At 52.0% G+C, this 25,770-nt stretch overlaps 1 protein-coding gene across 10 annotated transcripts in view; it reads right to left on the reverse strand.

The window, feature by feature from the left end:
- Positions 1-25,770, reverse strand: part of DLG2 (discs large MAGUK scaffold protein 2) — a 1,750,933-nt gene that overhangs the window by 356,554 nt on the left and 1,368,609 nt on the right. The window lies entirely within an intron of this gene.

A 25,770-nucleotide genomic window follows, 5' to 3' on the forward strand; every position in this document is an offset into this window, starting at 1 on the left:
TCATTCCATCAGCCAGAGCTACCGGACTACTACCCCTAATATCCCACATCATCCCGTCAGCCAGAGCCACCGGACTACTACCCCTAATATCCCACATCATCCCCTCAGCCAGAGCCACCGGACTACTACCCCTAATATCCCACATCATTCCATCAGCCAGAGCTACCGGACTACTACCCCTAATATCCCACATCATCCCGTCAGCCAGAGCCACCGGACTACTACCCCTAATATCCCACATCATCCCATCAGCCAGAGCCACCGGACTACTGCCCCTAATATCCCACATCATCCCATCAGCCAGAGCCACCGGACTACTACCCCTAATATCCCACATCATCCTGTCAGCCAGAGCCACCGGACTACTACCCCTAATATCCCACATCATCCCATCAAAAGCCACCGGACTACTACCCCTAATATCCCACATCATCCTGTCAGCCAGAGCCACCGGACTACTACCCCTAATATCTCACATCATCCCATCAGCCAGAGCCACCGGACTACTACCCCTAATATCCCACATCATCCCATCAGCCAGAGCTACCGGACTACTACCACTAATATCCCACATCGTCCCGTCAGCCAGAGCTACCGGACTACTACCCCTAATATCCCACATCATCCCATCAGCCAGAGCCACCGGACTACTACCACTAATATCTCACATCATCCCATCAGCCAGAGCCACCGGACTACTACCCCTAATATCCCACATCATCCCATCAGCCAGAGCCACCGGACTACTACCCCTAATATCCCACATCATCGCGTCAGCCAGAGCTACCGGACTACTACCACTAATATCCCACATCGTCCCATCAGCCAGAGCCACCGGACTACTACCCCTAATATCCCACATCATCCCATCAGCCAGAGCCACCGGACTACTACCCCTAATATCCCACATCATCCCATCAGCCAGAGCTACCGGACTACTACCACTAATATCCCACATCGTCCCATCAGCCAGAGCTACCGGACTACTACCCCTAATATCCCACATCATCCCGTCAGAGCCACCAGACTACTACCCCTAATATCCCACATCATCCCGTCAGAGCCACCAGACTACTACCCCTAATATTCCACATCATCTCGTCAGCCAGAGCCAACGGACTACTACCCCTAATATCCCACATCATCCCATCACCCAGAGCTACCGGACTACTACCACTAATATCTCACATCATCCCATCAGCCAGAGCCACCGGACTACTACCCCTAATATCCCACATCATCCCATCAGCCAGAGCCACCGGACTACTACCCCTAATATCCCACATCATCCCATCAGCCAGAGCTACCGGACTACTACCACTAATATCCCACATCGTCCCATCAGCCAGAGCTACCGGACTACTACCCCTAATATCCCACATCATCCCGTCAGAGCCACCAGACTACTACCCCTAATATCCCACATCATCCCGTCAGAGCCACCAGACTACTACCCCTAATATTCCACATCATCTCGTCAGCCAGAGCCAACGGACTACTACCCCTAATATCCCACATCATCCCATCACCCAGAGCCACTGGACTACTACCCCTAATATCCCACATCATCCCGTCAGCCAGAGCTACCGGACAACTACCACTAATATCCCACATCATCCCATCAGCCAGAGCCACCGGACAACTACCACTAATATCACACATCATCCCGTCAGCCAGAGCCACCGGACTACTACCCCTAATATCCCACATCATTCTGTCAGCCAGAGCCACCGGACTACTATCCCTAATATCCCACATCATCCCATCAGCCAGAGCCACCGGACTACTGCCCCTAATATCCCACATCATCCCGTCAGCCAGAGCCACCGGACTACTACCCCTAATATCCCACATCATCTCGTCAGCCAGAGCCAACGAACTACTACCCCTAATATCCCACATCATCCCATCAGCCAGAGCCACCGGACAACTACCACTAATATCCCACATCATCCCGTCAGCCAGAGCCACCGGACTACTACCCCTAATATCCCACATCATCCCGTCAGCCAGAGCCACCGGACTACTACCCCTAATATCCCACATCATCCTGTCAGCCAGAGCCACCGGACTACTACCCCTAATATCCCACATCATCCCATCAGCCAGAGCCACCGGACTACTACCCCTAATATCCCACATCATTCCGTCAGCCAGAGCCACCGGACTACTACCCCTAATATCCCACATCATCCCGTCAGCCAGAGCCACCGGACTACTACCCCTAATATCCCACATCATCCTGTCAGCCAGAGCCACCGGACTACTACCCCTAATATCCCACATCATCCCATCAAAAGCCACGGGACTACTACCCCTAATATCCCACATCATCCTGTCAGCCAGAGCCACCGGACTACTACCCCTAATATCCCACATCATCCCATCAAAAGCCACCGGACTACTACCCCTAATATCCCACATCATCCTGTCAGCCAGAGCCACCGGACTACTACCCCTAATATCTCACATCATCCCATCAGCCAGAGCTACCGGACTACTACCACTAATATCCCACATCGTCCCGTCAGCCAGAGCTACCGGACTACTACCCCTAATATCCCACATCATCCCATCAGCCAGAGCCACCGGACTAACCACTAATATCTCACATCATCCCATCAGCCAGAGCCACCGGACTACTACCCCTAATATCCCACATCATCCCATCAGCCAGAGCCACCGGACTACTACCCCTAATATCCCACATCATCCCATCAGCCAGAGCTACCGGACTACTACCACTAATATCCCACATCGTCCCGTCAGCCAGAGCTAACGGACTACTACCCCTAATATCCCACATCATCCCATCAGCCAGAGCTACCGGACTACTACCACTAATATCTCACATCATCCCATCAGCCAGAGCCACCGGACTACTACCCCTAATATCCCACATCATCCCATCAGCCAGAGCCACCAGGCTACTACCCCTAATGTCCCACATCGTCCCGTCAGCCAGAGCTACTGGACTACTACCCCTAATATCCCACATCATCCCATCAGCCAGAGCCACCGGACTACTACCCCTAATATCCCACATCATTCCATCAGCCAGAGCTACCGGACTACTACCCCTAATATCCCACATCATCCCGTCAGCCAGAGCCACCGGACTACTACCCCTAATATCCCACATCATCCCATCAGCCAGAGCCACCGGACTACTGCCCCTAATATCCCACATCATCCCGTCAGCCAGAGCCACCGGACTACTACCCCTAATATCCCACATCATCCCGTCAGCCAGAGCCACCGGAATACTACCCCTAATATCCCACATCATCCCATCAGCCAGAGCCACCGGACTACTACCCCTAATATCCCACATCATTCCATCAGCCAGAGCCACCGGACTACTGCCCCTAATATCCCACATCATCCCGTCAGCCAGAGCCACCGGACTACTACCCCTAATATCCCACATCATCTCGTCAGCCAGAGCCAACGGACTACTACCCCTAATATCCCACATCATCCCATCAGCCAGAGCCACCGGACTACTACCCCTAATATCCCACATCATCCCGTCAGCCAGAGCCACCGGACTACTACCCCTAATATCCCACATCATCTCGTCAGCCAGAGCCAACGGACTACTACCCCTAATATCCCACATCATCCCGTCAGCCAGAGCCACCGGACTACTGCCCCTAATATCCCACATCATCCCGTCAGCCAGAGCCACCGGATTACTACCCCTAATATCCCACATCATCTCGTCAGCCAGAGCCAACGGACTACTACCCCTAATATCCCACATCATCCCGTCAGCCAGAGCCACCGGACTACTACCCCTAATATCCCACATCATTCCGTCAGCCAGAGCCACCGGACTACTACCCCTAATATCCCACATCATCCCGTCAGCCAGAGCCACCGGACTACTACCCCTAATATCCCACATCATCCTGTCAGCCAGAGCCACCGGACTACTACCCCTAATATCCCACATCATCCCATCAAAAGCCACCGGACTACTACCCCTAATATCCCACATCATCCTGTCAGCCAGAGCCACCGGACTACTACCCCTAATATCTCACATCATCCCATCAGCCAGAGCCACCGGACTACTACCCCTAATATCCCACATCATTCCATCAGCCAGAGCTACCGGACTACTACCACTAATATCCCACATCGTCCCGTCAGCCAGAGCTACCGGACTACTACCCCTAATATCCCACATCATCCCATCAGCCAGAGCCACCGGACTACTACCACTAATATCTCACATCATCCCTTCAGCCAGAGCCACCGGACTACTACCCCTAATATCCCACATCATCCCATCAGCCAGAGCCACCGGACTACTACCCCTAATATCCCACATCATCCCATCAGCCAGAGCTACCGGACTACTACCACTAATATCCCACATCGTCCCGTCAGCCAGAGCTACCGGACTACTACCCCTAATATCCCACATCATCCCATCAGCCAGAGCTACCGGACTACTACCACTAATATCTCACATCATCCCATCAGCCAGAGCCACCGGACTACTACCACTAATATCCCACATCATCCCATCAGCCAGAGCCACCAGGCTACTACCCCTAATGTCCCACATCGTCCCGTCAGCCAGAGCTACCGGACTACTACCCCTAATATCCCACATCATCCCATCAGCCAGAGCCACCGGACTACTACCCCTAATATCCCACATCATTCCATCAGCCAGAGCTACCGGACTACTACCCCTAATATCCCACATCATCCCGTCAGCCAGAGCCACCGGACTACTACCCCTAATATCCCACATCATCCCGTCAGCCAGAGCCACCGGACTACTATCCCTAATATCCCACATCATCCCATCAGCCAGAGCCACCGGACTACTGCCCCTAATATCCCACATCATCCCGTCAGCCAGAGCCAACGGACTACTACCCCTAATATCCCACATCATCCCATCAGCCAGAGCCACCGGACTACTACCCCTAATATCCCACATCATCCCGTCAGCCAGAGCCACCGGACTACTACCCCTAATATCCCACATCATCCCGTCAGCCTGAGCCACCGGACTACTACCCCTAATATCCCACATCATCCCGTCAGCCAGAGCCACCGAACTACTACCCCTAATATCCCACATCATCCCATCAAAAGCCACCGGACTACTACCCCTAATATCCCACATCATCCTGTCAGCCAGAGCCACCGGACTACTACCCCTAATATCTCACATCATCCCATCAGCCAGAGCCACCGGACTACTACCCCTAATATCCCACATCATCCCGAGCTACCGGACTACTACCCCTAATATCCCACATCATCCCATCAGCCAGAGCCACCGGACTACTACCACTAATATCCCACATCGTCCCGTCAGCCAGAGCTACCGGACTACTACCCCTAATATCCCACATCATCCCATCAGCCAGAGCCACCGGACTACTACCACTAATATCTCACATCATCCCATCAGCCAGAGCCACCGGACTACTACCCCTAATATCCCACATCATCCCATCAGCCAGAGCCACCGGACTACTACCCCTAATATCCCACATCATCCCATCAGCCAGAGCCACCGGACTACTACCCCTAATATCCCACATCATCCCGTCAGCCAGAGCCACCGGACTACTACCCCTAATATCCCACATCATCCCGTCAGCCAGAGCCACCGGACTACTACCCCTAATATCCCACATCATCCTGTCAGCCAGAGCCACCGGACTACTACCCCTAATATCCCACATCATCCCATCAAAAGCCACCGGACTACTACCCCTAATATCCCACATCATCCTGTCAGCCAGAGCCACCGGACTACTACCCCTAATATCTCACATCATCCCATCAGCCAGAGCCACCGGACTACTACCCCTAATATCCCACATCATCCCGTCAGCCAGAGCCACCGGACTACTACCACTAATATCCCACATCGTCCCGTCAGCCAGAGCTACCGGACCACTACCCCTAATATCCCACATCATCCCGTCAGCCAGAGCCACCGGACTACTACCCCTAATATCCCACATCATCCTGTCAGCCAGAGCCACCGGACTACTACCCCTAATATCCCACATCATCCCATCAAAAGCCACCGGACTACTACCCCTAATATCCCACATCATCCTGTCAGCCAGAGCCACCGGACTACTACCCCTAATATCTCACATCATCCCATCAGCCAGAGCCACCGGACTACTACCCCTAATATCCCACATCATCCCGTCAGCCAGAGCCACCGGACTACTACCACTAATATCCCACATCGTCCCGTCAGCCAGAGCTACCGGACTACTACCCCTAATATCCCACATCATCCTGTCAGCCAGAGCCACCGGACTACTACCCCTAATATCTCACATCATCCCATCAGCCAGAGCTACCGGACTACTACCCCTAATATCCCACATCATCCCATCAGCCAGAGCCACCGGACTACTACCACTAATATCCCACATCGTCCCGTCAGCCAGAGCTACCGGACTACTACCCCTAATATCCCACATCATCCCATCAGCCAGAGCCACCGGACTACTACCACTAATATCTCACATCATCCCATCAGCCAGAGCCACCGGACTACTACCACTAATAACCCACATCGTCCCGTCAGCCAGAGCTACCGGACTACTACCCCTAATATCCCACATCATCCCATCAGCCAGAGCTACCGGACTACTACCCCTAATATCCCACATCATCCCATCAGCCAGAGCCACCGGACTACTACCACTAATATCTCACATCATCCCATCAGCCAGAGCCACCGGACTACTACCACTAATATCCCACATCGTCCCGTCAGCCAGAGCTACCGGACTACTACCCCTAATATCCCACATCATCCCATCAGCCAGAGCCACCGGACTACTACCCCTAATATCCCACATCATCCCATCAGCCAGAGCTACCGGACTACTACCACTAATAACCCACATCGTCCCGTCAGCCAGAGCTACCGGACTACTACCCCTAATATCCCACATCATCCCATCAGCCAGAGCTACCGGACTACTACCACTAATATCTCACATCATCCCATCAGCCAGAGCCACCGGACTACTACCCCTAATATCCCACATCATCCCATCAGCCAGAGCCACCAGGCTACTACCCCTAATGTCCCACATCGTCCCGTCAGCCAGAGCTACCGGACTACTACCCCTAATATCCCACATCATCCCATCAGCCAGAGCCACCGGACTAATACCCCTAATATCCCACATCATTCCATCAGCCAGAGCTACCGGACTACTACCCCTAATATCCCACATCATCCCCTCAGCCAGAGCCACCGGACTACTACCCCTAATATCCCACATCATCCCGTCAGCCAGAGCCACCGGACTACTACCCCTAATATCCCACATCATCCCATCAGCCAGAGCCACCGGACTACTGCCCCTAATATCCCACATCATCCCGTCAGCCAGAGCCACCGGACTACTACCACTAATATCCCACATCATCCCGTCAGCCAGAGCCACCGGACTACTACCCCTAATATCCCACATCATCCCGTCAGCCAGAGCCACCGGACTACTACCCCTAATATCCCACATCATCCCATCAGCCAGAGCCACCGGACTACTACCCCTAATATCCCACATCATTCCATCAGCCAGAGCTACCGGACTACTACCCCTAATATCCCACATCATCCCGTCAGCCAGAGCCACCGGACTACTACCCCTAATATCCCACATCATCCCGTCAGCCAGAGCCACCGGACTACTACCCCTAATATCCCACATCATCCCATCAGCCAGAGCCACCGGACTACTACCCCTAATATCCCGCATCATTCCATCAGCCAGAGCTACCGGACTACTACCCCTAATATCCCACATCATCCCGTCAGCCAGAGCCACCGGACTACTACCCCTAATATCCCACATCATCCCCTCAGTCAGAGCCACCGGACTACTACCCCTAATATCCCACATCATCCTGTCAGCCAGAGCCACCGGACTACTACCCCTAATATCCCACATCATCCCATCAAAAGCCACCGGACTACTACCCCTAATATCCCACATCATCCTGTCAGCCAGAGCCACCGGACTACTACCCCTAATATCTCACATCATCCCATCAGCCAGAGCCACCGGACTACTACCCCTAATATCCCACATCATCCCATCAGCCAGAGCTACCGGACTACTACCACTAATATCTCACATCGTCCCGTCAGCCAGAGCTACCGGACTACTACCCCTAATATCCCACATCATCCCATCAGCCAGAGCCACCGGACTACTACCACTAATATCTCACATCATCCCATCAGCCAGAGCCACCGGACTACTACCCCTAATATCCCACATCATCCCATCAGCCAGAGCCACCGGACTACTACCCCTAATATCCCACATCATCCCATCAGCCAGAGCTACCGGACTACTACCACTAATATCCCACATCGTCCCGTCAGCCAGAGCTACCGGACTACTACCCCTAATATCCCACATCATCCCATCAGCCAGAGCTACCGGACTACTACCACTAATATCTCACATCATCCCATCAGCCAGAGCCACCGGACTACTACCCCTAATATCCCACATCATCCCGTCAGCCAGAGCCACCGGACTACTACCCCTAATATCCCACATCATCCCGTCAGCCAGAGCCACCGGACTACTACCCCTAATATCCCACATCATCCCGTCAGCCAGAGCCACCGGACTACTGCCCCTAATATCCCACATCATCCCATCAGCCAGAGCCACAGGACTACTACCCCTAATATCCCACATCATCCCGTCAGCCAGAGCCACCGGACTACTACCCCTAATATCCCACATCATCCCATCAGCCAGAGCCACCGGACTACTGCCCCTAATATCCCACATCATCCCATCAGCCAGAGCCACCGGACTACTACCCCTAATATCCCACATCATCCCATCAGCCAGAGCCACCGGACTACTACCCCTAATATCCCACATCATCCCGTCAGCCAGAGCCACCGGACTACTACCACTAATATCCCACATCATCCCGTCAGCCAGAGCCACCGGACTACTACCACTAATATCCCACATCATCCCGTCAGCCAGAGCCACCGGACTACTACCCCTAATATCCCACATCATCCCGTCAGCCAGAGCCACCGGACTACTACCCCTAATATCCCACATCATCCCATCAGCCAGAGCCACCGGACTACTACCCCTAATATCCCACATCATTCCATCAGCCAGAGCTACCGGACTACTACCCCTAATATCCCACATCATCCCGTCAGCCAGAGCCACCGGACTACTACCCCTAATATCCCACATCATCCCGTCAGCCAGAGCCACCGGACTACTACCCCTAATATCCCACATCATCCCATCAGCCAGAGCCACCGGACTACTGCCCCTAATATCCCACATCATCCCGTCAGCCAGAGCCACCGGACTACTACCACTAATATCCCACATCATCCCGTCAGCCAGAGCCACCGGACTACTACCCCTAATATCCCACATCATCCCGTCAGCCAGAGCCACCGGAATACTACCCCTAATATCCCACATCATCCCATCAGCCAGAGCCACCGGACTACTACCCCTAATATCCCACATCATTCCATCAGCCAGAGCCACCGGACTACTGCCCCTAATATCCCACATCATCCCGTCAGCCAGAGCCACCGGACTACTACCCCTAATATCCCACATCATCTCGTCAGCCAGAGCCAACGGACTACTACCCCTAATATCCCACATCATCCCATCAGCCAGAGCCACCGGACTACTACCCCTAATATCCCACATCATCCCGTCAGCCAGAGCCACCGGACTACTACCCCTAATATCCCACATCATCTCGTCAGCCAGAGCCAACGGACTACTACCCCTAATATCCCACATCATCCCGTCAGCCAGAGCCACCGGACTACTGCCCCTAATATCCCACATCATCCCGTCAGCCAGAGCCACCGGATTACTACCCCTAATATCCCACATCATCTCGTCAGCCAGAGCCAACGGACTACTACCCCTAATATCCCACATCATCCCGTCAGCCAGAGCCACCGGACTACTACCCCTAATATCCCACATCATTCCGTCAGCCAGAGCCACCGGACTACTACCCCTAATATCCCACATCATCCCGTCAGCCAGAGCCACCGGACTACTACCCCTAATATCCCACATCATCCTGTCAGCCAGAGCCACCGGACTACTACCCCTAATATCCCACATCATCCCATCAAAAGCCACCGGACTACTACCCCTAATATCCCACATCATCCTGTCAGCCAGAGCCACCGGACTACTACCCCTAATATCTCACATCATCCCATCAGCCAGAGCCACCGGACTACTACCCCTAATATCCCACATCATCCCATCAGCCAGAGCTACCGGACTACTACCACTAATATCCCACATCGTCCCGTCAGCCAGAGCTACCGGACTACTACCCCTAATATCCCACATCATCCCATCAGCCAGAGCCACCGGACTACTACCACTAATATCTCACATCATCCCTTCAGCCAGAGCCACCGGACTACTACCCCTAATATCCCACATCATCCCATCAGCCAGAGCCACCGGACTACTACCCCTAATATCCCACATCATCCCATCAGCCAGAGCTACCGGACTACTACCACTAATATCCCACATCGTCCCGTCAGCCAGAGCTACCGGACTACTACCCCTAATATCCCACATCATCCCATCAGCCAGAGCTACCGGACTACTACCACTAATATCTCACATCATCCCATCAGCCAGAGCCACCGGACTACTACCACTAATATCCCACATCATCCCATCAGCCAGAGCCACCAGGCTACTACCCCTAATGTCCCACATCGTCCCGTCAGCCAGAGCTACCGGACTACTACCCCTAATATCCCACATCATCCCATCAGCCAGAGCCACCGGACTACTACCCCTAATATCCCACATCATTCCATCAGCCAGAGCTACCGGACTACTACCCCTAATATCCCACATCATCCCGTCAGCCAGAGCCACCGGACTACTACCCCTAATATCCCACATCATCCCGTCAGCCAGAGCCACCGGACTACTATCCCTAATATCCCACATCATCCCATCAGCCAGAGCCACCGGACTACTGCCCCTAATATCCCACATCATCCCGTCAGCCAGAGCCAACGGACTACTACCCCTAATATCCCACATCATCCCATCAGCCAGAGCTACCGGACTACTACCCCTAATATCCCACATTATCCCGTCAGCCAGAGCCACCGGACTACTACCCCTAATATCCCACATCATCCCGTCAGCCAGAGCCACCGGACTACTACCCCTAATATCCCACATCATCCCGTCAGCCAGAGCCACCGGACTACTACCCCTAATATCCCACATCATCCTGTCAGCCAGAGCCACCGGACTACTACCCCTAATATCCCACATCATCCCATCAAAAGCCACCGGACTACTACCCCTAATATCCCACATCATCCTGTCAGCCAGAGCCACCGGACTACTACCCCTAATATCTCACATCATCCCATCAGCCAGAGCCACCGGACTACTACCCCTAATATCCCACATCATCCCGAGCTACCGGACTACTACCCCTAATATCCCACATCATCCCATCAGCCAGAGCCACCGGACTACTACCACTAATATCCCACATCGTCCCGTCAGCCAGAGCTACCGGACTACTACCCCTAATATCCCACATCATCCCATCAGCCAGAGCCACCGGACTACTACCCCTAATATCCCACATCATTCCATCAGCCAGAGCTACCGGACTACTACCCCTAATATCCCACATCATCCCGTCAGCCAGAGCCACCGGACTACTACCCCTAATATCCCACATCATCCCGTCAGCCAGAGCCACCGGACTACTATCCCTAATATCCCACATCATTCCATCAGCCAGAGCTACCGGACTACTACCCCTAATATCCCACATCATCCCGTCAGCCAGAGCCACCGGACTACTACCCCTAATATCCCACATCATCCCGTCAGCCAGAGCCACCGGACTACTATCCCTAATATCCCACATCATCCCATCAGCCAGAGCCACCGGACTACTGCCCCTAATATCCCACATCATCCCGTCAGCCAGAGCCAACGGACTACTACCCCTAATATCCCACATCATCCCATCAGCCAGAGCCACCGGACTACTACCCCTAATATCCCACATCATCCCGTCAGCCAGAGCCACCGGACTACTACCCCTAATATCCCACATCATCCCGTCAGCCTGAGCCACCGGACTACTACCCCTAATATCCCACATCATCCCGTCAGCCAGAGCCACCGAACTACTACCCCTAATATCCCACATCATCCCATCAAAAGCCACCGGACTACTACCCCTAATATCCCACATCATCCTGTCAGCCAGAGCCACCGGACTACTACCCCTAATATCTCACATCATCCCATCAGCCAGAGCCACCGGACTACTACCCCTAATATCCCACATCATCCCGAGCTACCGGACTACTACCCCTAATATCCCACATCATCCCATCAGCCAGAGCCACCGGACTACTACCACTAATATCCCACATCGTCCCGTCAGCCAGAGCTACCGGACTACTACCCCTAATATCCCACATCATCCCATCAGCCAGAGCCACCGGACTACTACCACTAATATCTCACATCATCCCATCAGCCAGAGCCACCGGACTACTACCCCTAATATCCCACATCATCCCATCAGCCAGAGCCACCGGACTACTACCCCTAATATCCCACATCATCCCATCAGCCAGAGCCACCGGACTACTACCCCTAATATCCCACATCATCCCGTCAGCCAGAGCCACCGGACTACTACCCCTAATATCCCACATCATCCCGTCAGCCAGAGCCACCGGACTACTACCCCTAATATCCCACATCATCCTGTCAGCCAGAGCCACCGGACTACTACCCCTAATATCCCACATCATCCCATCAAAAGCCACCGGACTACTACCCCTAATATCCCACATCATCCTGTCAGCCAGAGCCACCGGACTACTACCCCTAATATCTCACATCATCCCATCAGCCAGAGCCACCGGACTACTACCCCTAATATCCCACATCATCCCGTCAGCCAGAGCCACCGGACTACTACCACTAATATCCCACATCGTCCCGTCAGCCAGAGCTACCGGACCACTACCCCTAATATCCCACATCATCCCGTCAGCCAGAGCCACCGGACTACTACCCCTAATATCCCACATCATCCTGTCAGCCAGAGCCACCGGACTACTACCCCTAATATCCCACATCATCCCATCAAAAGCCACCGGACTACTACCCCTAATATCCCACATCATCCTGTCAGCCAGAGCCACCGGACTACTACCCCTAATATCTCACATCATCCCATCAGCCAGAGCCACCGGACTACTACCCCTAATATCCCACATCATCCCGTCAGCCAGAGCCACCGGACTACTACCACTAATATCCCACATCGTCCCGTCAGCCAGAGCTACCGGACTACTACCCCTAATATCCCACATCATCCTGTCAGCCAGAGCCACCGGACTACTACCCCTAATATCTCACATCATCCCATCAGCCAGAGCTACCGGACTACTACCCCTAATATCCCACATCATCCCATCAGCCAGAGCCACCGGACTACTACCACTAATATCCCACATCGTCCCGTCAGCCAGAGCTACCGGACTACTACCCCTAATATCCCACATCATCCCATCAGCCAGAGCCACCGGACTACTACCACTAATATCTCACATCATCCCATCAGCCAGAGCCACCGGACTACTACCCCTAATATCCCACATCATCCCATCAGCCAGAGCTACCGGACTACTACCACTAATAACCCACATCGTCCCGTCAGCCAGAGCTACCGGACTACTACCCCTAATATCCCACATCATCCCATCAGCCAGAGCTACCGGACTACTACCACTAATATCTCACATCATCCCATCAGCCAGAGCCACCGGACTACTACCCCTAATATCCCACATCATCCCATCAGCCAGAGCCACCAGGCTACTACCCCTAATGTCCCACATCGTCCCGTCAGCCAGAGCTACCGGACTACTACCCCTAATATCCCACATCATCCCATCAGCCAGAGCCACCGGACTAATACCCCTAATATCCCACATCATTCCATCAGCCAGAGCTACCGGACTACTACCCCTAATATCCCACATCATCCCCTCAGCCAGAGCCACCGGACTACTACCCCTAATATCCCACATCATCCCGTCAGCCAGAGCCACCGGACTACTACCCCTAATATCCCACATCATCCCATCAGCCAGAGCCACCGGACTACTGCCCCTAATATCCCACATCATCCCGTCAGCCAGAGCCACCGGACTACTACCACTAATATCCCACATCATCCCGTCAGCCAGAGCCACCGGACTACTACCCCTAATATCCCACATCATCCCGTCAGCCAGAGCCACCGGACTACTACCCCTAATATCCCACATCATCCCATCAGCCAGAGCCACCGGACTACTACCCCTAATATCCCACATCATTCCATCAGCCAGAGCTACCGGACTACTACCCCTAATATCCCACATCATCCCGTCAGCCAGAGCCACCGGACTACTACCCCTAATATCCCACATCATCCCGTCAGCCAGAGCCACCGGACTACTACCCCTAATATCCCACATCATCCCATCAGCCAGAGCCACCGGACTACTACCCCTAATATCCCGCATCATTCCATCAGCCAGAGCTACCGGACTACTACCCCTAATATCCCACATCATCCCGTCAGCCAGAGCCACCGGACTACTACCCCTAATATCCCACATCATCCCCTCAGTCAGAGCCACCGGACTACTACCCCTAATATCCCACATCATCCTGTCAGCCAGAGCCACCGGACTACTACCCCTAATATCCCACATCATCCCATCAAAAGCCACCGGACTACTACCCCTAATATCCCACATCATCCTGTCAGCCAGAGCCACCGGACTACTACCCCTAATATCTCACATCATCCCATCAGCCAGAGCCACCGGACTACTACCCCTAATATCCCACATCATCCCATCAGCCAGAGCTACCGGACTACTACCACTAATATCTCACATCGTCCCGTCAGCCAGAGCTACCGGACTACTACCCCTAATATCCCACATCATCCCATCAGCCAGAGCCACCGGACTACTACCACTAATATCTCACATCATCCCATCAGCCAGAGCCACCGGACTACTACCCCTAATATCCCACATCATCCCATCAGCCAGAGCCACCGGACTACTACCCCTAATATCCCACATCATCCCATCAGCCAGAGCTACCGGACTACTACCACTAATATCCCACATCGTCCCGTCAGCCAGAGCTACCGGACTACTACCCCTAATATCCCACATCATCCCATCAGCCAGAGCTACCGGACTACTACCACTAATATCTCACATCATCCCATCAGCCAGAGCCACCGGACTACTACCCCTAATATCCCACATCATCCCGTCAGCCAGAGCCACCGGACTACTACCCCTAATATCCCACATCATCCCGTCAGCCAGAGCCACCGGACTACTACCCCTAATATCCCACATCATCCCGTCAGCCAGAGCCACCGGACTACTGCCCCTAATATCCCACATCATCCCATCAGCCAGAGCCACAGGACTACTACCCCTAATATCCCACATCATCCCGTCAGCCAGAGCCACCGGACTACTACCCCTAATATCCCACATCATCCCATCAGCCAGAGCCACCGGACTACTGCCCCTAATATCCCACATCATCCCATCAGCCAGAGCCACCGGACTACTACCCCTAATATCCCACATCATCCCATCAGCCAGAGCCACCGGACTACTACCCCTAATATCCCACATCATCCCGTCAGCCAGAGCCACCGGACTACTACCACTAATATCCCACATCATCCCGTCAGCCAGAGCCACCGGACTACTACCACTAATATCCCACATCATCCCGTCAGCCAGAGCCACCGGACTACTACCCCTAATATCCCACATCATCCCGTCAGCCAGAGCCACCGGACTACTACCCCTAATATCCCACATCATCCCATCAGCCAGAGCCACCGGACTACTACCCCTAATATCCCACATCATTCCATCAGCCAGAGCTACCGGACTACTACCCCTAATATCCCACATCATCCCGTCAGCCAGAGCCACCGGACTACTACCCCTAATATCCCACATCATCCCGTCAGCCAGAGCCACCGGACTACTACCCCTAATATCCCACATCATCCCATCAGCCAGAGCCACCGGACTACTGCCCCTAATATCCCACATCATCCCGTCAGCCAGAGCCACCGGACTACTACCACTAATATCCCACATCATCCCGTCAGCCAGAGCCACCGGACTACTACCCCTAATATCCCACATCATCCCGTCAGCCAGAGCCACCGGAATACTACCCCTAATATCCCACATCATCCCGTCAGCCAGAGCCACCGGACTACTACCCCTAATATCCCACATCATTCCATCAGCCAGAGCCACCGGACTACTGCCCCTAATATCCCACATCATCCCGTCAGCCAGAGCCACCGGACTACTACCCCTAATATCCCACATCATCTCGTCAGCCAGAGCCAACGGACTACTACCCCTAATATCCCACATCATCCCATCAGCCAGAGCCACCGGACTACTACCCCTAATATCCCACATCATCCCGTCAGCCAGAGCCACCGGACTACTACCCCTAATATCCCACATCATCTCGTCAGCCAGAGCCAACGGACTACTACCCCTAATATCCCACATCATCCCGTCAGCCAGAGCCACCGGACTACTGCCCCTAATATCCCACATCATCCCGTCAGCCAGAGCCACCGGATTACTACCCCTAATATCCCACATCATCTCGTCAGCCAGAGCCAACGGACTACTACCCCTAATATCCCACATCATCCCGTCAGCCAGAGCCACCGGACTACTACCCCTAATATCCCACATCATTCCGTCAGCCAGAGCCACCGGACTACTACCCCTAATATCCCACATCATCCCGTCAGCCAGAGCCACCGGACTACTACCCCTAATATCCCACATCATCCTGTCAGCCAGAGCCACCGGACTACTACCCCTAATATCCCACATCATCCCATCAAAAGCCACCGGACTACTACCCCTAATATCCCACATCATCCTGTCAGCCAGAGCCACCGGACTACTACCCCTAATATCTCACATCATCCCATCAGCCAGAGCCACCGGACTACTACCCCTAATATCCCACATCATCCCATCAGCCAGAGCTACCGGACTACTACCACTAATATCCCACATCGTCCCGTCAGCCAGAGCTACCGGACTACTACCCCTAATATCCCACATCATCCCATCAGCCAGAGCCACCGGACTACTACCACTAATATCTCACATCATCCCTTCAGCCAGAGCCACCGGACTACTACCCCTAATATCCCACATCATCCCATCAGCCAGAGCCACCGGACTACTACTCCTAATATCCCACATCATCCCATCAGCCAGAGCTACCGGACTACTACCACTAATATCCCACATCGTCCCGTCAGCCAGAGCTACCGGACTACTACCCCTAATATCCCACATCATCCCATCAGCCAGAGCTACCGGACTACTACCACTAATATCTCACATCATCCCATCAGCCAGAGCCACCGGACTACTACCACTAATATCCCACATCATCCCATCAGCCAGAGCCACCAGGCTACTACCCCTAATGTCCCACATCGTCCCGTCAGCCAGAGCTACCGGACTACTACCCCTAATATCCCACATCATCCCATCAGCCAGAGCCACCGGACTACTACCCCTAATATCCCACATCATTCCATCAGCCAGAGCTACCGGACTACTACCCCTAATATCCCACATCATCCCGTCAGCCAGAGCCACCGGACTACTACCCCTAATATCCCACATCATCCCGTCAGCCAGAGCCACCGGACTACTATCCCTAATATCCCACATCATCCCATCAGCCAGAGCCACCGGACTACTGCCCCTAATATCCCACATCATCCCGTCAGCCAGAGCCAACGGACTACTACCCCTAATATCCCACATCATCCCATCAGCCAGAGCTACCGGACTACTACCCCTAATATCCCACATTATCCCGTCAGCCAGAGCCACCGGACTACTACCCCTAATATCCCACATCATCCCGTCAGCCAGAGCCACCGGACTACTACCCCTAATATCCCACATCATCCCGTCAGCCAGAGCCACCGGACTACTACCCCTAATATCCCACATCATCCTGTCAGCCAGAGCCACCGGACTACTACCCCTAATATCCCACATCATCCCATCAAAAGCCACCGGACTACTACCCCTAATATCCCACATCATCCTGTCAGCCAGAGCCACCGGACTACTACCCCTAATATCTCACATCATCCCATCAGCCAGAGCCACCGGACTACTACCCCTAATATCCCACATCATCCCGAGCTACCGGACTACTACCCCTAATATCCCACATCATCCCATCAGCCAGAGCCACCGGACTACTACCACTAATATCCCACATCGTCCCGTCAGCCAGAGCTACCGGACTACTACCCCTAATATCCCACATCATCCCATCAGCCAGAGCCACCGGACTACTACCACTAATATCTCACATCATCCCATCAGCCAGAGCCACCGGACTACTACCCCTAATATCCCACATCATCCCATCAGCCAGAGCCACCGGACTACTACCCCTAATATCCCACATCATCCCATCAGCCAGAGCCACCGGACTACTACCCCTAATATCCCACATCATCCCGTCAGCCAGAGCCACCGGACTACTACCCCTAATATCCCACATCATCCCGTCAGCCAGAGCCACCGGACTACTACCCCTAATATCCCACATCATCCTGTCAGCCAGAGCCACCGGACTACTACCCCTAATATCCCACATCATCCCATCAAAAGCCACCGGACTACTACCCCTAATATCCCACATCATCCTGTCAGCCAGAGCCACCGGACTACTACCCCTAATATCTCACATCATCCCATCAGCCAGAGCCACCGGACTACTACCCCTAATATCCCACATCATCCCGTCAGCCAGAGCCACCGGACTACTACCACTAATATCCCACATCGTCCCGTCAGCCAGAGCTACCGGACCACTACCCCTAATATCCCACATCATCCCGTCAGCCAGAGCCACCGGACTACTACCCCTAATATCCCACATCATCCTGTCAGCCAGAGCCACCGGACTACTACCCCTAATATCCCACATCATCCCATCAAAAGCCACCGGACTACTACCCCTAATATCCCACATCATCCTGTCAGCCAGAGCCACCGGACTACTACCCCTAATATCTCACATCATCCCATCAGCCAGAGCCACCGGACTACTACCCCTAATATCCCACATCATCCCGTCAGCCAGAGCCACCGGACTACTACCACTAATATCCCACATCGTCCCGTCAGCCAGAGCTACCGGACTACTACCCCTAATATCCCACATCATCCTGTCAGCCAGAGCCACCGGACTACTACCCCTAATATCTCACATCATCCCATCAGCCAGAGCTACCGGACTACTACCCCTAATATCCCACATCATCCCATCAGCCAGAGCCACCGGACTACTACCACTAATATCCCACATCGTCCCGTCAGCCAGAGCTACCGGACTACTACCCCTAATATCCCACATCATCCCATCAGCCAGAGCCACCGGACTACTACCACTAATATCTCACATCATCCCATCAGCCAGAGCCACCGGACTACTACCCCTAATATCCCACATCATCCCATCAGCCAGAGCTACCGGACTACTACCACTAATAACCCACATCGTCCCGTCAGCCAGAGCTACCGGACTACTACCCCTAATATCCCACATCATCCCATCAGCCAGAGCTACCGGACTACTACCACTAATATCTCACATCATCCCATCAGCCAGAGCCACCGGACTACTACCCCTAATATCCCACATCATCCCATCAGCCAGAGCCACCAGGCTACTACCCCTAATGTCCCACATCGTCCCGTCAGCCAGAGCTACCGGACTACTACCCCTAATATCCCACATCATCCCATCAGCCAGAGCCACCGGACTAATACCCCTAATATCCCACATCATTCCATCAGCCAGAGCTACCGGACTACTACCCCTAATATCCCACATCATCCCGTCAGCCAGAGCCACCGGACTACTACCCCTAATATCCCACATCATCCCGTCAGCCAGAGCCACCGGACTACTACCCCTAATATCCCACATCATCCCATCAGCCAGAACCACCGGACTACTGCCCCTAATATCCCACATCATCCCGTCAGCCAGAGCCACCGGACTACTACCACTAATATCCCACATCATCCCGTCAGCCAGAGCCACCGGACTACTACCCCTAATATCCCACATCATCCCGTCAGCCAGAGCCACCGGACTACTACCCCTAATATCCCACATCATCCCATCAGCCAGAGCCACCGGACTACTACCCCTAATATCCCACATCATTCCATCAGCCAGAGCTACCGGACTACTACCCCTAATATCCCACATCATCCCGTCAGCCAGAGCCACCGGACTACTACCCCTAATATCCCACATCATCCCGTCAGCCAGAGCCACCGGACTACTACCCCTAATATCCCACATCATCCCATCAGCCAGAGCCACCGGACTACTACCCCTAATATCCCGCATCATTCCATCAGCCAGAGCTACCGGACTACTACCCCTAATATCCCACATCATCCCGTCAGCCAGAGCCACCGGACTACTACCCCTAATATCCCACATCATCCCCTCAGTCAGAGCCACCGGACTACTACCCCTAATATCCCACATCATCCTGTCAGCCAGAGCCACCGGACTACTACCCCTAATATCCCACATCATCCCATCAAAAGCCACCGGACTACTACCCCTAATATCCCACATCATCCTGTCAGCCAGAGCCACCGGACTACTACCCCTAATATCTCACATCATCCCATCAGCCAGAGCCACCGGACTACTACCCCTAATATCCCACATCATCCCATCAGCCAGAGCTACCGGACTACTACCACTAATATCTCACATCGTCCCGTCAGCCAGAGCTACCGGACTACTACCCCTAATATCCCACATCATCCCATCAGCCAGAGCCACCGGACTACTACCACTAATATCTCACATCATCCCATCAGCCAGAGCCACCGGACTACTACCCCTAATATCCCACATCATCCCATCAGCCAGAGCCACCGGACTACTACCCCTAATATCCCACATCATCCCATCAGCCAGAGCTACCGGACTACTACCACTAATATCCCACATCGTCCCGTCAGCCAGAGCTACCGGACTACTACCCCTAATATCCCACATCATCCCATCAGCCAGAGCTACCGGACTACTACCACTAATATCTCACATCATCCCATCAGCCAGAGCCACCGGACTACTACCCCTAATATCCCACATCATCCCGTCAGCCAGAGCCACCGGACTACTACCCCTAATATCCCACATCATCCCGTCAGCCAGAGCCACCGGACTACTACCCCTAATATCCCACATCATCCCGTCAGCCAGAGCCACCGGACTACTGCCCCTAATATCCCACATCATCCCATCAGCCAGAGCCACAGGACTACTACCCCTAATATCCCACATCATCCCGTCAGCCAGAGCCACCGGACTACTACCCCTAATATCCCACATCATCCCATCAGCCAGAGCCACCGGACTACTGCCCCTAATATCCCACATCATCCCATCAGCCAGAGCCACCGGACTACTACCCCTAATATCCCACATCATCCCATCAGCCAGAGCCACCGGACTACTACCCCTAATATCCCACATCATCCCGTCAGCCAGAGCCACCGGACTACTACCACTAATATCCCACATCATCCCGTCAGCCAGAGCCACCGGACTACTACCACTAATATCCCACATCATCCCGTCAGCCAGAGCCACCGGACTACTACCCCTAATATCCCACATCATCCCGTCAGCCAGAGCCACCGGACTACTACCCCTAATATCCCACATCATCCCATCAGCCAGAGCCACCGGACTACTACCCCTAATATCCCACATCATTCCATCAGCCAGAGCTACCGGACTACTACCCCTAATATCCCACATCATCCCGTCAGCCAGAGCCACCGGACTACTACCCCTAATATCCCACATCATCCCGTCAGCCAGAGCCACCGGACTACTACCCCTAATATCCCACATCATCCCGTCAGAGCCACCGGACTACTACCCCTAATCTCCCACATCATCCCATCAGCCAGAGCCACAGGACTACTACCCCTAATATCCCACATCATCCCGTCAGCCAGAGCCACCGGACTACTACCCCTAATATCCCACATCATCCCATCAGCCAGAGCCACCGGACTACTACCCCTAATATCCCACATCATCCCATCAGCCTGGCATCAGAACCAGAGCGCTGAGTGGATTTGCCCTGATTTCCATACCAATGATCCCTTTAATAGAACCCTGGGGTCAGAATCAGAGCTCTGAGGGATTTGCTCTGACTTCCATACAGGAGATCCCTTTAAGAGGGAAGATGTGCCTATGGGATGGAAGATGTGTGATGCGGATATGGACATGGGAGGGGGGATTCATTTCTGTCATGTGATCTCTGCTCCTTTCTGTGGGGCAGACAATGGCTGGGAGCTTATGTTCCCAGGGATGCTAGCTTTCTCCCACCCAGTCAGTGTCGGCTGAGGTGTTGTGAAATGGGAAAACTGTTACTCTTAGTAACCAATCACAGCTCAGCTTCTTTTAAACAGCTCTGGTGAAATGAAAGATGCTTCGTGATTGGTTGGGTGATACACACATACACACATACATTCAATTTTATATATCTACATAAACAATAACTATTTTATTGAGGTGCGCAGGTATACAAAAAATATATATTACAAGTTAATAACTAAAATCAAGACACAATGAAAGCAAGGGGAGGCCGATGAGAGACACAAAATAAAGGAGATAAGAAAATAATGCAAGGGCTAGACACCTGCTGGCAGAATACGACCAAGGAATGATGATAACAGGTAAGTATATGGACATATGTATATCCACAGTTAATTACTATGCAATTCTGAAAGTCAGATCTATAGAAGTTTGGAGCTATGTAATGCACACAAATAGTGCAATGTGATACACAAAATTAAATCAGTAGGAATGAGAACATTTAAATATAGTTCAACGTCTTCCTAAAATAATAATAGAAAATGTCACATTGGCCTTGACCTCAGTCCCCTACAGCGTGTTTCGACCCTACTTCATCTGGGGATCGAACTTGATACTTAAACCCCATCCCTTGACAACCACTAAGCTCCCTCTATTAAAGGCGTTTAGGCTGGTTTTACACTTACCGTATTTTTGCGGGCCGATTTTGTGGCCCCAATAGCTTTCTATGGGGCCGCAAAATCGGCTGGCAAAAATTCAATGGTGCGCCGTGTGCTGTACGGCCGTGAGGGCCGTGATAAAAGATCGAGCTTGCTCGATCTTTTAAATGGCGTAACGAACAAGGCCCCCATTGTAACCAACGGGGCCGCCAAAACAGAAGTTTGTTTTTGCGGCGCGCCGTCACTTCCGGTTTTGCTGAACGCCGTTTTATTTACAATACTATTTCCATAGTATTGGGGGAAAAAAAGGCGATCCGCAAACATTTTTTGCGGCCCGTTATTGTGGTACACCACAAAAAATGCGGCGATACGGTCCGCAAAAACGGGCCGCAATACCGGACCGTAAAAAATGTGGTAAGTGTAAAACCAGCCTTAATATGAAATCTCATGGCTTTACCCCTTAATTACCCTGGAATCAGCCTTTTATGTTAATTGTTAATGGGTCTTCTAGCATGGTTGGGTTTTACGGTGCTGTAGAATAACGTCTGCACGATAGATGATACAACCTCGGGTCGGTTATCAGGGAAGGAAAAGCAGAAATCGTGTTTTAGAGTTTCTGCCTTGCCGACATTCTTTTCCACAGTCCTAATATGAGCTCTCTATATACTAAGGAGCCAATGGTGAGGCCGCTTGTTCCCTTACTCCCTCTGATCATATGATTGCAGAAGGACAGGTCACTCGTCAGGGCGGTCTCAGGCTAAGTTCACACTGGGCGTTTTTGCTGCGTTTTTATTTCTTCTGCAGCAAAACCTGATCTCTTGGCAGGAAAGAAGCTGCAGCAAAAACGCAGGTTTTGTTGTGTTTTTGGTGCGTTTTTTCATGACTTTTTTTTTTCAATTCAATGGGTGAAAAGCACTGAAAAAAAAACACTGAAAAATGTGACATGCTCTACGTCCAAAAAAACCATGCAAAGCGCAAAATACACCAAAGCTGTGTGCAGGAGAGTTATGAAATATCATAGGCTTTGCCGGTACTGTAAAACGCAGCTGAAAATTAGCATAAAAAGAGCCTACAAAAAAAAAAACGCAGCAATAATGCCCTGTATGAACTTAGCCTTACACATTAAGAAAATGAAAAACAAGATGGAAAAAAATCTGATGAAAAATATAAATTAAAGAGGTCTACAAAAAAACAACAACCTTGACTTGACTTTTCATACTATTTGGCAGCTATGGTGGAAAAAAAATATATAATTTGAATGAATGAAAAAAAAAACATTTGAATGTAAACAAAAAAAAAATAGATATATTTTTTTAAAAACCAAAAGGACAATATGGCCAAAGAAACAGCTGTAAAATAAAAATGCAATAAGCTCTGCCTCATCTGTAGCTCAAATCCCCATATCGTCCCCATTTACAAACCCAACACTCTGGTTCCTGGTGATAACATTTACTGTATATTATACTTTTTTTTCATCTCTCCTGGCAACACAAGAAAAGCTGAAAATCTCCCTTCGAGCGGAAGTTCATTGCATCCAAACCTTTTTCCTTCTTTGCAATTGCCACCAGACCGTCTCGGAGCAAAGTCACAAAGGTCCGTGGCTCCCCGGATCTCACGTCTAGGCAATCGACATGAAAAGGAAAAAGTGTCTTCTGTCTTTTATCGTCATGATCAAGTTTTATCTCCAGGGTATAAAGAGGAAATGCATTTCCTAAAATAAGCTATCTGGCTGCTGTACGTAATGCATGTCGCTGAAGATTGGCCATAAGTCAATGCGCCGGCTGGGCACCATGTTCTCCAGAAGAGATTTCATTTTAAAAAAAAGGGGGGATTATTCAGAGACGTCCACAGACGCCGAAAATTGGATGAAATTATACACCTCGTATCATAAATATTACCATTGAGGAAGAGGTTAAAAGCAAGTAAGTCGACGATAGCTGTGATTAAAAAGCAAGTAAGTCGATGAGAGCTGTGATTAAAAAGCAAGTAAGTCGATGAGAGCTGTGATTAAGCTGGATGGACGCAGCGAGGGTCTTCTAGGAACTCTGCTATATGTTATTATTTATGAACCTCTTACATTTCTGTACTGAACACCTATATCCATGAAGGGTATAAATATACGAACACTCCTACAAGCCCCAGAGATGTTTTTTAAAATCACAATCCTGTGTATTTCCTCCTTCTCACCGGCCGTAAACAGAATCGTAGAAGCTTCCAAGACTGGAGTTAGAGCTGCTCTAACAATATTAGAGGTTAAAAATGAACTAAATGTTGTTTAGACTTCTGAAATGATTTTTCTTCCATTACGTCAATGCATTGACGACAAAATAAAGCACTTTTCAGATAGCCATTTTATGTCCCGATGCAGAACCGTGTTTCCAGTACCCTGTGTAGTCTGCATCTGTCCCCGACTTTCTTACATTCATTTGATAAGTTACCGAAATACTTACCAACATGTTAGTTGGTAAAAAAGG

Source organism: Dendrobates tinctorius, unplaced genomic scaffold (genome assembly GCF_039654945.1).
Source record: "Dendrobates tinctorius isolate UK_male_01 unplaced genomic scaffold, ASM3965494v1 ptg000023l, whole genome shotgun sequence".
NCBI lineage: Eukaryota > Metazoa > Chordata > Amphibia > Anura > Dendrobatidae > Dendrobates > Dendrobates tinctorius.